The sequence below is a fragment of the Pantherophis guttatus genome, chromosome 8 (assembly GCF_059756535.1).
Source record: "Pantherophis guttatus breed Tessera chromosome 8, ASM5975653v1, whole genome shotgun sequence".
NCBI lineage: Eukaryota > Metazoa > Chordata > Lepidosauria > Squamata > Colubridae > Pantherophis > Pantherophis guttatus.
This window is the reverse complement of record NC_142070.1, coordinates 49,188,561-49,205,872: the sequence shown is the minus strand read 5'-3', so window position 1 is coordinate 49,205,872 and position 17,312 is coordinate 49,188,561. Positions and strand designations below refer to the sequence as shown.

General features: G+C 37.2%; 1 protein-coding gene across 4 annotated transcripts in view; it reads right to left on the bottom strand.

The window, feature by feature from the left end:
* The window catches only part of GPM6A (glycoprotein M6A), a 218,035-nt gene that overhangs the window by 95,975 nt on the left and 104,748 nt on the right, over positions 1–17,312 (bottom strand). The gene's annotated exons all lie outside the window — the stretch shown is intronic.

Here is a 17,312-nt window from a genome sequence, read left to right as displayed (position 1 = left end):
TGTTTGGCCGTGACTGAAGTGTTTTATTCTGGTGCATAGAATCCAGTAAATTAATCCTTAATGTGGAATGATTTCTTTGGTGAAGCAAACACAAGTTACCTATCTAAAAGGATTGTGTTGTAGACTGGAGATAGATGGTATCACATCCCTTCCCCTCTGCTGAGAGAAGGCTGTTTGAAAGAGGGGTCAAAGAGGCCAGCTATGTCAAAATTGAACAGCTCTCTCTCAACAGAGGGGGAGGGATATGACATCATCTATCCCCAGTCTACAACACAGTCCTTTCAACAGTTCCAAGAAGGCGCCACACTCATTTGCACTACTCAGGTGACCCTGAGGACACAGATAAACCTCCAAGTGGCCTCAAAGACTCTCTAAAAGAATGCAAAGGACCAGCTGTCTGCAAGGTATATAAATCTTTCCATTCCCCACCATCCAGTCAGAGCTGAAAAACTTCTTGGATGATATGCGAAAAGTCTTCACAGAAAAACAAGAAAGCCCAGTTGCCACTTGAAAAAGCACCTTTGGGTACTGCTAGAAAAGAAGATATTATAAAGAAATTTCAAAATGATAAGATATCTGCACAAGAATCACATTTGGAAATTAGGTATGAATTCATATGTATCTGGGTATATAAGCAAGTATCATATTTTTGTAGTGCACATGCACGTGTATATGTGGGTATATTTGTATACACAAACATATATATAAAAAGGTAAAGGTTTCCCTCGCACATATGTGCTAGTCATTCCTGACTCTAGGGGGCAGTGTTCATCTCCGTTTCAAAGTCGAAGAGCCAGCGCTGTCCAAAGATCTCTCCATGGTCATGTGGCCAGCATGACTAAATGCTAAAGGTGCACAGAACACTGTTACCTTCCCACCAAAGGTGGTCCCTATTTTTCTACTTGCATTTTTTACATGCTTTCAAACTGCTAGGTTGGCAGAAGCTGGGACAATGTAAAGTAGGATCACATTATAAAAACCATCAAAGTAAAGATCAGGAAATCCTTATCCTGAAATATGGCTAATCAATCTACTGCAGCAGACAAAGGGCTGCAGGAAATATGAAATATCTGTAAAACTAAGGATGTGTTCCTCAGAAACAAATATTTATGAAATAAATCTACTTATTTCATATTAAAAGGTATACTATATTTTGATCCCACACTTAAATTTACAGGCCTACAATATGTCTTTTAATATAACCTTTTGAATACATTTGCCAAAATTTCTGGCAGATCTTTGCCTCTATCTATGCACACACACACACAAAATCGCTGACAGATTTTTCACAAGAGGAGAGCTTCAGAAATATCTTAACAAATTAAAAGCAACTTAACAATATACTCAAACACGAACAATTTCCAACATATTTTTTGCAGTGCCCTTGTGTAATTTAAAAGGAATTGAAACTGATTTGTCCTTATAATGACATATTCAGGAAGCCAGTTGATAGCTAAAGAAGTATGGGTTCTTCTTCAATAGTTTTGCAGATTTATTGTACATTGATAATGAGCAAATAAAGCAAAATGTCGTAAGTATATGTCTAAAATCAATGAACCAGACAATGGTATGCTATGATATTTGCTGGGAAGAATAGTTGTAGCCATAATGGAAGGTGATGTTAGAGACATAGGAAATTTTACAGATGGCACAAATAGAGCACAGCTGTTTAATGGAAGCAAAAAAAACAAAATCCATCTTTCCAAACAAAGGAAAAGGCCTGGAAAAAATATTCCAAATGTCCATGACAGCTTCCATAGTACCTTCAATTTTTAATGATTGTGCCAGATGGGGACAAGTCTATTCTAACTGAACCATTAATAAAAATGCATCTGATCTAAAAGTCCTGTCTGTATTTTAGCTATAATACTTTAGCTACTAAGCAGTAGTCTGGTAAATTCAGAACAAATTATACAAAAGCTGAGCACATTTTGGTTCAAAACATTTTTGGTTCAAAAAAGAGCCTTGATAGTACAGTGGTCTACGCACCCTGTTATTAACACAGCTGCCTGCAATTTACTGCTGGTTCGAATCTCTCCAAGGCTCAAGGTTGACTCAGCCTTCCATCCTTTCTAAGGTAGGTGAAATGAGGACCCAGTTTGTGGGGGCAATAAGCTGACTTTGTATAAATATATACAAAAGTATGAAGGCTATTGCTTAACGCATTGTAAGCCGCCCTGAGTCTCCGGAGAAGGGCGGCATATAAATCAAATTTTTTTAAAAAATGTAAAGTATTGTATAAAAAATAACAATATGTTAAATCTCCTTTTAAAAGAAAGATTAGAAATCGAATATGAAGTATGAATTAGCTCTTGTTATTTAATGTCATTTTATTATTTTAACTAACATAAATACTATCCCATATTCATTTTATTTCTGGTCCATCTATTTGAATTCAATAAACTTGCCTATTATAGGTATCATCATGCTCATGAACAAGTCTTTGGGCTACTCTTTACCCTTACGGAAGTCACATATATGAATCTCAAGAATAAAGGAGCTACAGAAGTATTTACTTATTTAATTTGTATCCTGTCTTTATTATTTTTACAAATAACTCAAAATGGTGAACATATGCAACACACCTTCCTCCTATTTTTCCCACAACAACCACCCTGTGACATGGGTTGGACCGAGAGAGAGAAGTCACCCAGCTGGCTTTTATAGCTAAGGTGGGACTTGAACTCATGGTCTCCTCATTCCTTAACTCCTAGCCTAAGCTAATTCTCTAAGAATAGATAATATTGCTTAGCATCTTCTGTGTAACCTAATATTCAATACAAATCTTAATCTCTTCCTAGAATAGCATGAGAAAACCTAAATTGCATATGCAATGCAGCTTTGTTGCACATAGCAATAAAAAGTTAAACTCAATAAAGTCATTCAAAACATTTATAAACCTATGATTTAAAGCTCAGGTTCTTTATTTGTCCTTCCACCTTTCTAAGTTAATAAATATTCAGCAATTTCTTTGGTGGCTTAGGCAGCTGCAATGGGCCGGGGGACGCCCATGGAGGTCCAAATTCAGCATCGGAGGGGCGGATATGCCCCTCAGAAGCTCCATCTTGGCCTGCAATGTGCCAGGCAAGGCCTCTGGAGGCCCGAATGGAGTGCCAGAGGGACGGAAGCTCCATTTTGGCCAGCAACGTTCAGGACAAATGTTGCCGAGCCTCTGTGGTTTTTCGTAAGGGCGACCAACTGCCATTGTGCTGCAAGATTCTAGTTTCGGGACTAGTTCGCAAATGCTAGGGGTGCTTATCGTGTAACTTTGAACATTCGCTAAGGGAATGCTCGTAACCAGGTGATTACCTGTATAGAGTACCAGATTCTTACCTTTGTAGATAATTATCTTTGTTATAATTAAAGCTATTTGAATCTGCAATCAAGTATCTTATAAAACCAAATCTTCATGTTCCCATGAGAACTTCTTAAGAGTAAGAATTATTGCAGTGGCCTTGGGACAACATTTGACCAACCCCCCCACATCTGTAGCTTTTTATGTAAATCAGGGGTAGTTCAGTAACTACACAAGCATATTCTGCTCATATGGTCCAACTGTGAGAAAGAAAATAAATGGATCTGTGAATAGAACCTATTCACTGAGGTATAACAGCTTTTATTGCACTGCTAGGTCTGCATATGAACATGGAAGACATATAAGGTTGAACATCTCTTTCCTAGCAATGATGTGGTTAACCAACACACCATGATGTAATGTAAATTAACTCTAAAATCTAAAACTGAACAATATTATAGATAGTCCTTGACTTAAAACCATTGATTTAGCTATTCTTCAAAGTTACAATGACAATGAAAATTATGACTTACAATGTCCTCACACTGACGAACACTGCAGCATCCCCATGGTCACATGATCAAAGTTTGGGAACTTGGCAACCAGCATATATTTATGAGAGTTGCAGCATTCTGGGGCATGCAATCGCCATTTCTGACTTACCAGCTGACAAGCAAAGTCAATGGGGGAAGTTGGATTTGCTTAACGACCATGTGATTCACTTAACAACTTCAGTTACTTGTTTATTGATCATGACAAAAAGGATTGTAAAATCAGATGTGACTCAATTTTCTTAGCAATGGAAATTCTGATCCCAACTGTGGTCATAAGTTGAGAACTACCTATACTTCTGTTTCATTTTATTGTAATTATGAAGGCCTTGCAGTTTATATAGCATGTCTATCATTCATATAGTTCATTTCTATCAGGTTTACATAAATGTCATATGAACAAAGGTGCAGAGAGGAACAGATTATTTCAAATTCACTGATTATTTATGAATTATTCATTCTGTTTTGTTCAGCTACATGGATGCAAAACCTACCTGGTCAGATATGGAAGAAACATATCCCACATATTGTTTGGGATATTCAACCTACTGGAACTACATCTGTATAAAAATATGTTTAGAAGGGATTGCAACTGGTTAAGGAGCAGGAGCGCACAATACTACCTGTGATATATTATTTAAGAGTTTTAGAGATGTAATAGAAGAATCTTTAGTGGATAAAAGAGACAGTGTATGAAAAACACTGCCTGAAAAAAAAAATTCTGAAGAACAAGGCTGTCCCTGATGCATATATGTAAATAGGATCAATGCATAGAAATAGACTGCATATAATTTGCAGAGAAACACAATGGGAACTCTCGCTATGGAAACTGCATTGATTTCACAACTAACGAATGAACTCTAAGGTAAAACTACTTTAGCATCATATAAATTATATGCTTAACTGATCCAGAACATTTTGAAGTGTTGCATTATCAATTTGTATCAGGGTTAACAACAGAATTTTAACTGCTTTGTTACTGAAGATGATAGCAAAACGTATTTTCAAGGTAAATGCACATTGGTGGAAATTAATACTGCATTTTAAAAAGAAATAGAGGCAAGGATGCAAAGAAGAACTGAAAGACAGGTCAGTACGTGGTCATCCACTGACCACTGTCACCATCCGCTGACAGTGGACTTGAATCTGGGTTTCCCCAGTTCCAATCCAACATCATCACTACTACACCTCACTGGCTCATTCAGTTCTATATTTCACAATCAACTGAGTTCAGCTGATAGAGATACCACCTTAAGTTCTGAATCTGCCTCTCAACATCCTATGCAAAATGGACATACTGTAAATCTGGTAACACAGTAAAAATCTAGACTCTTACAAACTGACATTTGAATTGCTTACTCCAACTTTGCTTGCAACAAAAAGAGCCTTTTAAAGATATTATTGGAAAATATGATTTCATCTAGTACCTGTATGTGTACATAGAATATGTAATAGAATACATAGAAAATATGAGTCGGAGGTGTTTTAGTTTTAGTACAAGGAAGTATATATTCAGACTTATTAGCTTTGACTGATGCATTATTATGCATTGAAAAGGGTGATTTATGGTCCTTCATTTTCTTGAAGCATGACTAAAAATATCAGTTTGTTCAAACATCTGGATTTATAGGCAGGAAGTCTGGAGGAATTTTTAGCTTGAGTTTGTTTTGTTTTGTTTTTGTTTTCTTTCCAGTGTGAAGAAGAAAGTTATTCTTAGCTAACTTGCTGGCTAGTAGTACACTGGTGATACAGTTTCCAGCTGTTGTATTTTCCTTAGATCCCTGTAAATATGTTGGTTCTAGTCTGGATTTCGGATTGTGGCATGATTGTTTATAAAGAAATAAATAGTCCTTTTCCAAGTTCTTTCTAAAATAGAGAAAAGAACTTCTACAGGAGAAGCCATTAAGTCTGATTTTTGTTGAAGCAACACTTTTTTGAAAACACAGTTGGGAATCAAAATGATCCAAAAGGCCGAATTAATAAGCATTGTTCAGTACAAATTCTGCAAACTGAGGGAGGGGGGGAGGGGAGGGAGGGTTTTTCATTGTGTCAAACATTTGACACAAATATTAACTCAGGCTTACTGAAACCTTTCTATAATCATCAATTTATTTTTGGCCATACTACCACTCTCTGTTAAAAATTTTGCTTTCTTACAACTAGAAAATTTAAAATATTTCAAAGTTTTATTGATAGTATTTTGAAGAACCGTCATGGCAAAGTATATGACAGGACTCAACATATTATATTAATATGAAAATCATTATACTAGCAACTTCCTTTAGTTTTCCAAGATCACAATTTTATATCATGGCTTTCTCAGAAGTAGATGCTATTACATGCCAATATGACTTCATACAAGCAAACATAGAATTATAGGATTTTTGTTAGTTGCAATATTCATGTACCATCTGTTGTTGACAGTCAAAATAAAACTGTAGAAACAGTTCTTGCCCTCAATGTAATGTAATGTTTATTTGTTCCAAAAGTCTAAAGTTGATGATATCATAAATTCATGTTGGTTAAAGCACACTTGCTATGCAATGGTAGTGAATATCTGTTGCTTGGGTATAGGATGAGCGTGGAGGTTCATTCTTTGAGCTTGTGGGTTGGTTTCTGAATGTTTCATTACCAGGCTGGGTAACGTCTTCAGCTGAGTTTAGGGGATCTCAGTGTCAGTGTTCCTCTGTTTATAAGGACTTCTTTCTCTTACTATCTTTTTTGAGGTGGGATTTTTTTTTCTTACTATTTTCAACACTTTTATTTTTTTCTTTTTACTTATTATTTATTTGTATTAGGTTTCTTTGTTAGCTTAACTGTTTTATATAATTCTTAATAACATTAATAATAACATTTAATAACATAAAAACATTAAATTCCATAGTTGAAGTAAATACCTAAAATTTAATATTTGAGACCAATGTCTTCATGCCAATGGGAAAAAAAGAAAACCATTTCCAATATATAATATCGATGTTAGTTACAGTAGAACTTGAGACAGATTATTGTTGCCATTGTAGCACCACTCAAGGCAGCCCCAGATGGAATTTGATGTTCTGATGTCTTAGGTTTTCTTAGTATAAAGATAGTCCTCTCTTTGCTGAGGCAGTTGCTATCATTTTTAGGTGTGACGTTGATTAAAAAAAGTTGCAACCAATGCCTATAGTTATGACATTGACAAGTCTTTAAAGCAAAGGAAAGCCGAAGAAAGATTATAAGCATAGTTTCATTTAGTGACCATTTGGCTTAATGAATAAGTTGCTGGTCCCAAATGTAGTCACTAAATAAGGACTACTTGTATTAAGATATTTTTCCCTTTTTTCTCCAGGTTTATACTGGAAACTTATTGATTATTTGTCCCTTAAGTACCGCTCTATAATTACTTTAATAAAATAGTGCCATTTTGGTATAATCAAGGAAATTAGATAAAAAAATCACCATTAAGGTCAATTCAACATTAATTTGTCCATTGAGATTCATTGAAAACAATGAAGTGCTCAGAACCTTCAAAAGGAAACAACAACATGGACATACTGAAAAGCCCTAAAAATAACTTTGTCGAATTTGGGTATGCAGTTGTTGATGATGATATTAATGATAATACATTCTCTATAAATCAGCTTTTGGGGGAAAAACACTGGAGAGCTATATTTGAAAAATATATCATATGGAGTCTTTATATTAAATAAGTAAGCAAAGAATAGAAAATTCAGAGAAAAACTTTTCAGTGGAATAAGCAGAGTATGTGAGAAAAAAGGAAGACTGTGTTATATGCAGAAGGGCATGTGTGATTTAACAGACAGTCATGAAAACTGGTAAAATGAAACTCACAAATGGAGTGCAAACATTGAAGGATTCTATTAAAAATGAATAGACCAGAAAAAATGAAAGAAGGGTGGCATTATATGTGAAGGAAGGACCTCTAGGAATTTAGATGCATGATTTTAAGCATGAGGGTGCAGTCAAATATACCTGGATAAGTAAGGGGAGGGGAAAGGAAATAAAAAAATACTTTTACTTGTCATTGATCTAAAAAAATACCAATAAAAGACACTGGGACAGATGGTGTGCTGTCAAGTAAACAATATTCCTATGAACCAAATTACATAACTTTAAAGGAGGAGCTTTTACCGATACCATGTTTCCCCAAAAATAAGACCTTGTCTTATATTTTTTGAACTCTGAAATAAACACTTGGCCTTTTTGCCATGAGCTCAAAAGCTCGACTAGGCTTATTATAAGGGGATGTCTTATTTTGGGGAAAACAGGGTAGAAATTTGCTGAAGAGCTAACTGAGACAAGATTGCTCAGTGTCTGCATAGAATTGGTTTTTCTATATCTATTCTAATCAACAGGAAAGAATTGGCTAAAGAGACAGCCAATCGACTTACCACCACAATTGAGCCCAAGCTTTCTGCTGCTAAATGAGGCAGTTGTTAAATGAATTTTCCCCCATTTTACAATCATTTTTGCCACAGGTGTAAAGTGAATACCTGCAGTTAAGTTAGTAACACGGTTGTTAAATTAATCTGGCTCCCCCACTGACTTTGCTTGTCAGGTCACAAAAGGTGATGACATCATCCTGGGCCACAGCAACTGTCATAAATATGAGCCAGTTACCAAGTATCTGGATTCTGATCAAATGATCATGGAAATGCTGCAACAGTTGTAAGTGTAAAAAATGATCATACATCACTTTTTTCATTGCTGTTGTAACTTTGAATAGTTACTAAATGAACTGATGTAGGTCAAGGACTATCTTTAATGACTGTGTTATCTCAGACTTCAAATACTGGAGAAAGACACAATGGATCATCCTTGTAGATACATAATAGATTTCAGAAGGGTCAATTTCAACAAGCTTACAGTACACCCATGAAAGATTCATAGACACAAATCTTCAGATCAAAGTAGAGCAAGGTGCTGGGAACTGCTAAAAAATAAGATAAATAGGGAGCATCCATCTTATCAGGAATGAGCTTAAGTCTCCAGAATTAGATCCCATTGAAATTTGAAAGAGCTTGTAGATGATACTTTGTAGCTCCTTTTCTCCAATATTTGAAAAATTATGCAGAACATTTTTGTTGAAATTCCTCTGTGAAACATGTGGTTCCTAGGCTAACTCCAGAATTGTATGAACTCATCTATCTAGGCGTTCCTTTGCTTCAACGCACAGAACATGGAATGAACTATTTTGCAGTTATCTAGATATTTTACAATCTATTAATAACAATATCACATTTTGGGCTTCAACCAAAGTAATAATTCCCTAAACATTGACAACCAATATAGAGCGCCTTTCTCTACTTGATCTGAATTAAGTTGTGAACAATTTAATCTATTAATTAATCACCAATAATAAAATAATAAACATAATTACCTCATTATTGCTAGTTACATAACCTTACTGCCAAACTAGAACTTGGCTTTGAAATTTCACTGACTGATGTAGCCCAGAAACAAAATTAAGGTCAGGACAAAATGTAATGCATTCATCAGAACATAAAGAAAAGCTTTACTATCTTTTGTACATCTTAAAAATAAACAGTATATGCAATGGAAGGCATTGTATTTTGCACTCTACCCTCCGCTTCTAAAGAAGTAGGTAGCCATATGAGTGTAAAAGTGAAATATCTAGCCTTTCTGCTTTGAAAATTGCTAATTTGTTCAATGTGGCTTTATTTTGTATGTGTATCCAGCTTCAATTACTACACATACTAGTTCTTGTAACATTTCTAATTATCTATGAAATACTTCTTACATCTTTGACTTAACAGCTAACAACAACCCTGGGATCCTCTTGCTTGTTCATTTTTCTATGCATTACAAGATAGGCAACAAAGTATCATAAACACTTTCTTTGGATACCCTGCCCTACTAAACTTTGCTATCTGAATCTGTTTGTGCATGGGACATGCTACAGAGTAAAGCCACATCTTCTAATATAATCTTTATTGGAATTATTTTGGGCTCACACAGATCTCAAACTACATCTTTAGAAATAAAACTGGGGAATAATTGAACCAGTTCTTTGCTAGGAGTAGATTAACCAACCCAGAAGAAAGACAAAGAATACCAAGCTGACAGTGTCTTGTATTACCTAAGAAAAAAGAAGTCAGCCTAGGCCCGTGATGGCAAACCTATGGCATGCGTGCCAGAGGTGGCACACAGAGCCCTCTCTGCTGGAATGTGTGCCGTCTCCCCAGGTCAGATCTCCGTGGCGTTTCATTCATGAGCTTCTGTTTTCCTGCAAAGAACGAAACAGAAGCTCCCGAAAGAAAAAGATCTTACCCCTTGCTGCGCTGCCGGTGTTGGGATGCCCATCTCCCACTGGCCAGCAGAGACCCGAAGACCAGGTGGTCTTCGGGTCTCTGCTGCACATGCACACATGTCAATGCATGCACGCGCTTATGTCTGCACATTTCACGCTTAAGTCAGCACACATGCGCACTTATGTCCGTGCATATGTCCATGCATGTTTGGGCACTCGGTGTCTAAATCGACCATGGTATCATGCTGCACCGGTTGGAAGAGTTAGGGGTGGGGGGCACCGTGTTGCGGTGGTTCTCCTCCTTTCTCTCCGACCGGTCACAGTCTGTGTTGACAGGGGGGCAGTGGTCGACCCAGAGGCCCCTTGTATATGGGGTACCACAGGGGTCGGTCCTCTCGCCCCTTCTGTTCAACATTTATGTGAAGTCGCTGGGTGAAATCATCCGTGGTTTCGGATGAAGTACCATCAGTACGCTGATGACACTCAGCTGTACATCTCCACCCCGGATCACCCTAATGATGCCCTTGAAGTAATGTCCCGGTCCTGGAGGCTGTACGGATCTGGATGGGGAGAAACAGACTCAGGCTCAACCCATCCAAGACCGAGTGGCTGTGGTTTCCGACATCCCGATATAGTCAGTTGGTGCCATCACTGACTATTGGGGGTGAGTCATTGGCCCCCACGGAGAGGGCTCACAACTTGGGTGTCCTCCTGGACTCACGGCTGTCTTTAGAAGAGCATTTGACGGCTGTGGCCAGGAGGACTTTTTATCAGATTCGCCTGATCCGCCAGTTGCGTCCCTTTCTCATTGGGACTCATTACACACGGTCACTCATGCCCTCGTCACTTCCCGTCTGTACTACTATAATGCTCTCTACATGGAGCTCCCCTTGAGGAGCACCCGGAGGCTCCAACTGGGCCAGAATGCGGTCACACGGGTGGTTACGGGAGCTACGTGGCGCTCACATGTGACTCCCCTCCTGCGCGAGCTGCACTGGCTCCCGGTGGTCTTCCGGGTGTGCTTCAAGGTCTTGGTTACCACCTTTAGAGCGCTCCATGGCTTAGGACCGGGGTACCTACAAGACCGCCTTCTGCCACCAATAGCCTCTCACCGACCAATACGCTCCCATAGAGAGGGTCTTCTCAGAGTGCCGTTGGTCAAACAATGTCGACTGGCGGCCCCCAGGGGGAGAGCCTTCTCTGTGGGGGCACCTGCCATCTGGAACGAGCTCCCCCCGGAGATATGGAGGATCCCAGATTTGCGTACTTTCCGCCACGCCCTCAAAACATTCTTATTCCAGCAGGCTGGTCTGGCCTAACCTCCCTTTCAAATTGTTTTTAAATTTATTTTATAAATTGGGGTGTTTTAAATCGGGCCAAAGTATTTAATGTATTTTAAATGGTTTTTAACGTTTGTATTATCTGTATTTTATCTTTTTGGCTGTTCACCGCCCTGAGTCCTTCGGGAGTAGAGCGGTATATAAATTTAAAAATAAATAAATAAATAAATAAATGAATGAATGAATGAATGAATGAATGAATGAATGAATGAATAAATAAATAAATAAATAAATAAATAAATAAATGGTTCACCATCACTGGCCTATCCTACCCAACCTCATATACCAAAATAACAAGACCTGAGCCCCAACAGAAGCCAAAATCAGTGCAGGCTAGCCCTTGATTCTAGGCTTCTGATCCACAAGATCATATCCAGATATGAACAGCAAGAATCCTGATGACCACCAGAGTTAGAATTTTCTGTATTCCGTTCATTTAACACCAGAACAAGAAGCCATAACATATCTGAACAGCAACTCTCCCAACTTGAATGGTACTTGCTGTGGGTATGATATAGAAGGAAAATGGTTTTGTTAGGGGGAAGAGCACCTTGGGAATAAAATATGCTTGACAGCAGTTGTATTCACTTAGATGCCTTGCAGCTAAATCAGGCTAGTTGAATATCAGTTGTATTGGGGAGGACTGATTTAGCTTTCTTTAGAAACAGCTCAATGTTTAAAGCAGAACATCTTATTTATAACCCTGTGTCAGACCTGGAAGCCATCATTCTACCTTTGTGCCTTCAGGCTTCAGGCCTGCCACAAATCCTACTTTGGGAAATTGGGAAGAGGATTGCTTAGAGGGAAGAAGATATGTAGTCACAATAAAATTCTTTATAGAAAGTCAAGGCCATTGTGCCCTGCAGCTGTGCTGAGAGGAATTAGGATGTATCTTCTGTTCCGGACAGTACCTGATTGGAAGTGTGGTGGACATGTGGGAGAGGGGCAAAGTCTTGAATTTTCATTTGGGTGTGGAAAACCCGGAAGCTCTCAGATTCGGGTTTTCCCAGATGAGCCAATATTACATCTCTAATAAAAGTTAGCTTTGAGGAAGCCTTGGAGTTTGATTTCGTTGGGGGTGTTACTTGGAACCCTGACACACTGTATATCCTATATGTATGATGCGTTGGCTCAGTGGCTAAGCTTGTCAATCGAAAGGTCAGCAGTTCAACGTTTGAATCCCTCGTGCTTGTCCCAGCTTCTGCTGGCAGTTCGAAAGCACGTAAAAAATGCAAGTATAAAAATAGGGACAACCTTTGGTGGGAAGGTAACAGCATTCTGTGCACCTTTGGCATTTAGACATTCTGGCCACATGACCACAGTGACGTCTGTGGACAGCACTGGCTCTTCGGCTTTGAAATGGAGATGAGCACCACCCCCTAGAGTCGGGAACGATTAGCACATATTTGCGAGGGGAACCTTTACCTTTATATTCTGTTACTTTGCCTTTTGAATCCTAGATACCTGTTAAGCTTCCCTGGCTTATTGAGTCTTTACTGCTCTGACCTCAACTTTGCTTCTTCTTCACCCCTCAAAATTCGACTTTGATTTGGATCAATTTGCTTTTGAGTTTCAGATTAATTTGCTGAGTGCAGTTTCTGTACCTTTTTGGCTATTGGTAGTCTCTTGAGAATTAGACTTGGATTGTTTGACTATTCTTATACCTGTCATTTTTCAGAGGGGAGAGGGCTACAAAGGCTAGTGAAATTTATATAACAGGCACAATCCAATCATTTTATAACATTCTGTTAAAATTGGTCACAGCCCAATGAAGTTGCTTGTTTTTCTTTTAGGAATTATCCTAACGAGGAGGCTCAGCCTTTTACACCAAAAGGATCCTGATGGAAAGAGAGAATTCAGAATTTAGTTCTGAGGACAAACATAAGCACATAACCTCAAGCTAAATTCATTCCTCCTCCAGATATACTATTAGGCAGCAAAATCGGCATTCATTTGCCTCTTACCCTAGAAGCATATGATTACTGTGCATTTGTCTGTCTGTCTGTCTGTCTGTCTGTCTGTGTTACAATAAGATGGGTTAAGGTGGGGGAATAAACCACACCAAAGGAATTCAAACTATGGTTTATAGAAGATATTTTTCTTTATCTTCAAATATTTTCTTGAAAAAATACTTCTGTAACAAAAACCAGCTCTTTGTTCTGAATGGAAAGTTCATGTATTCACCTAATTGAGGCAAATCGTTGAGCAAGTTAATTTTACAGTAGTTTAGAAAAGGCCACGTGGGAAAGAAATGATATCCTCAGTCTCAGTTATGTAGTTTTTGACTTGGGGTAAGAACCACTGGTTTTTTTCTAAAAGAAATGATAGATAAATGAATACACACATTTAATGTACCATTTTCTTTGACTCTGTATCTTGGAAATTATTCTTTTTTTGATGGACTCTGAATCTAGAATGAAAAATGGCATGCAATTTTAATCCCACTTCATCTTCACCCCATCAATATTCACTCATGACTAAGTGTACAAATTAGATTATGCAATCAGAATTCTACCCAATGACTTTTTCTGCTAAAGTTATGCAGCAACTTCAGATCAGATTTCCAAGAGATCTTTGGAAGAATGTGAACACTGCATCTGTCTGCAACAGGTGTCTTTTTAAAAAAAAAATCTTGCAACTGTTTGATTGCCATGTGATCTATACAATCCTACTTCCTACTATACCTAAAACAGTCGTCGTCAAGCTATTGGCCCTCAGATGACAGTTTGCATATGAAAGCCTTTTTCCATCTGGAGAGCACCAGTATATCTGAAGAATACCAGACTGATTCAGGGAACAAGGAAAGGTGAAACTGGTTTCCCTCATTTATATTGTCCCCAGAAGAAGAAGAAATGTGTAATGATGTGAATTGGAGATAATCTAGAACATTGGGTTAGATAAACTGTAGCATCATTCTTCCCTGAAAGACCTGTAAATTTAGACAATTTAGATATTAGCTTTGATATTGTTCATTCTGGATGGATAAATGTAAAAGTAATTACTTACTAGAATATTTGAATAATTTCATTTTTCATACAAAAAATAGCATACAAGAAAACAAATATTGTTCTTAAATGACTTTTGCCTATTGATTCGAGCTTGAAGCTCCAAATTCCAAAGTAATTAATTCATGCAATAAAAGACCTTTAGAAAAGAATACTTGTATCATTTAATATTTTTTGCAGCACTTGCATTGATTAGTTGGAATTTAGCTATCTTGTATTATCATGCTTTATAAAGAATATCTGAATGATTATTCCCCATATGATAGATTGACCCAACCAAATGAGTTCATAGTAATGGTTAATTTAGAATCTGGATTATGATTCAGTCAAATTGTTGGTTGAATAAGTATATACTTATGCCACTGCTTAAAGGTGTATATATGAGTATGTGTGTCCCACTCACGCCCATATTAGAATTTTAGTGGCCTTGATCCTTATTATTATTATTTACAGAGGTTCATTTCCTGCCTTACATCAGCAAATAATGAGAACACAAATAATGAACCTTTCAACATAATTATCATTTTACAAGTGTAAAATGATCTATCATTTTGAATATGTATAATATAACAAAAAAAATAGGAAAACTCAAGAATGTCTGAACTGCAACTGATGTCTGAACTGATTTTTTTTAAAAAAGCCCAGAAAATGACACCATGTGTAATGGAACTATGGATAATGAAGTTCTCCTCTACCATATCACCATTTTAAACTGATATTTTCTACAGGCAATGGACCCAATGATTAAATATTATTGAAGAAATAGAGAGGCATCTGTCTCACCTGTAAAGTATAAATGTGTGTGTGTGTGTGTGTGTGTGTGTGCGCGCGCGCGCATGCTGATAGCAGCTTGATAGCAGTTTGCTGTCTTATGAAGGGGAAGTTCAAAACATTCTGATGATGTAAAGAATGGAGGATTTCACAGTGATGCCATATATAATTGAACTGGTTTGCAAGAAGAAGGGAGAAAACAAATAATTTCAGTGATTATGGAAGCATTTTTTGACAGTCTTTATGGTTCTCTCATCAATAGCAGTGCTTCTATGGAAAACAACAAAATGAGCTATAGTCAAACCACAAAAAATACCATGCAGGCTAAAAAATGATGAATATATCTTGTACATGCTGATATAAGAATTTCTTACAGACACAAGGGTTCAAGATTATTGCCTCTTCTGAGGCAAAGGATTATTTTTAGATTCCAGAGCTTCATAGCCTGTGTTTGCCATAGGAACACCTTCCCAGTTCAGATCATAATGTTTATGTTCCTAATTTTCCGAAGCTGCTCTTTAAACAATGCTAGATTAATGGTCATCTTTCCCTGCTGTCCAGCTAAAACAAAAACAAAAGTATTCTTCCAATGTCTGTGACCACAGCTGGGCTTATGTACAGAGAAAAAGGCTTTCACGCATGGCAAATTTTGTGTGGGAAAAGTCTTAACTGAGGCATCCCAGTATCAAACACAGCATGCAAAATAACAATTGATTATTTCAATTATCTATCATCTGAATAAGGACTTATCTTTGTCTATAACAGCCATTACTTGGTATATGTCTTGTTAATCGTAAATATTTTCAGGGTCTGCTCCCCCTAAGAATATTCCCAATTGGGATTTATACTACTTTTATATTACATGTTCGGAATATGTTTTCATATGAAGAATCAGTAATTGTAATATTGGGTAGAAAAACATGCATATATTTTACAATCTAACAGAATGATCTCAGAAAATGGCATTTACTACCCACACAAATACCCATACACTATGTTCTGTTTCTGATTTTTCATGAAATTTCATGTACACATGTTGCTATCAAATTTTAAAATTAAAAAAAAACATAATTGCATATGTTTATGCTTTAGAATTACAAATAGATTTTGAAAAACATTTGACGCTTGGAAACACAAAAACGCACAAAAAAATCACATTGCTGAAAGAAATGACGATTTTTATATAGGGGCAATACACTGGTCAGAGAGTAGGTAAACAGTGAAAGAATAAATGCAATCTTAGTGGGTCAACTGTAAAGGAAAATCATGACATCTACATGCAGCAAGAAGACTAACATGGACCTAAAAATCAAAACATGGAAGCCACTGTTATATTAGGGTTCTGAAATACTGAGCTGTTTTAAGTAGTTCCTAAAGCAATCTTCTGAAATGGGTTATAATATCTGTTATGTTGCTAAACCAAATCATATTGGGCTTAAATATGTTCCTATTACTAGTGCATTGGATATTCCAAATGTGTTCTTTAGTATATCTAAGGAATCCCACAATGCCCAGGCAACACAAAATGCACTGATGTAATAGCACAAGATTATGAAGGGGATGGGGGTAGGGAGAATTAAACAGAGAAAAATGCAGAATTATCACCTGATATACAAAGCAATAAGCATAGTATGCCATGTAAATGGTGGCACATTTCAGCTACATACAATGCTCATGAGAAATTGCACACAAAATAATACGGGAACACAGTCAGCAGACTATTTTATTCAGGAACAAAAAGATTCATTGTGCATAATCCAATGGAGGGAAAATCGTCAACCTGCAATCTTTCAGCATTTACAACGTTTTTTTCACCATATAACAAAGCCTTCTCAACAGACAGTGAAAGGAAAGGAGAGAGGGAGGGAAAGAAATTAAGACAGCTCTACCAGAAATTTACCAAATATATGTAGACTCTTTGTTTATCCTAGAAAGGAAACCCATTCAGAGGTGTAAATAATGGTCACTTTGTTGGATTCCAAATGCAGCTAACTACAAATGTGTGTGTGAGTGGCTCTCTCTTAATTCACCCTGGGATCCCTTGACCCAGCTAGACAAGCGTGAAAACACGAAATAAAT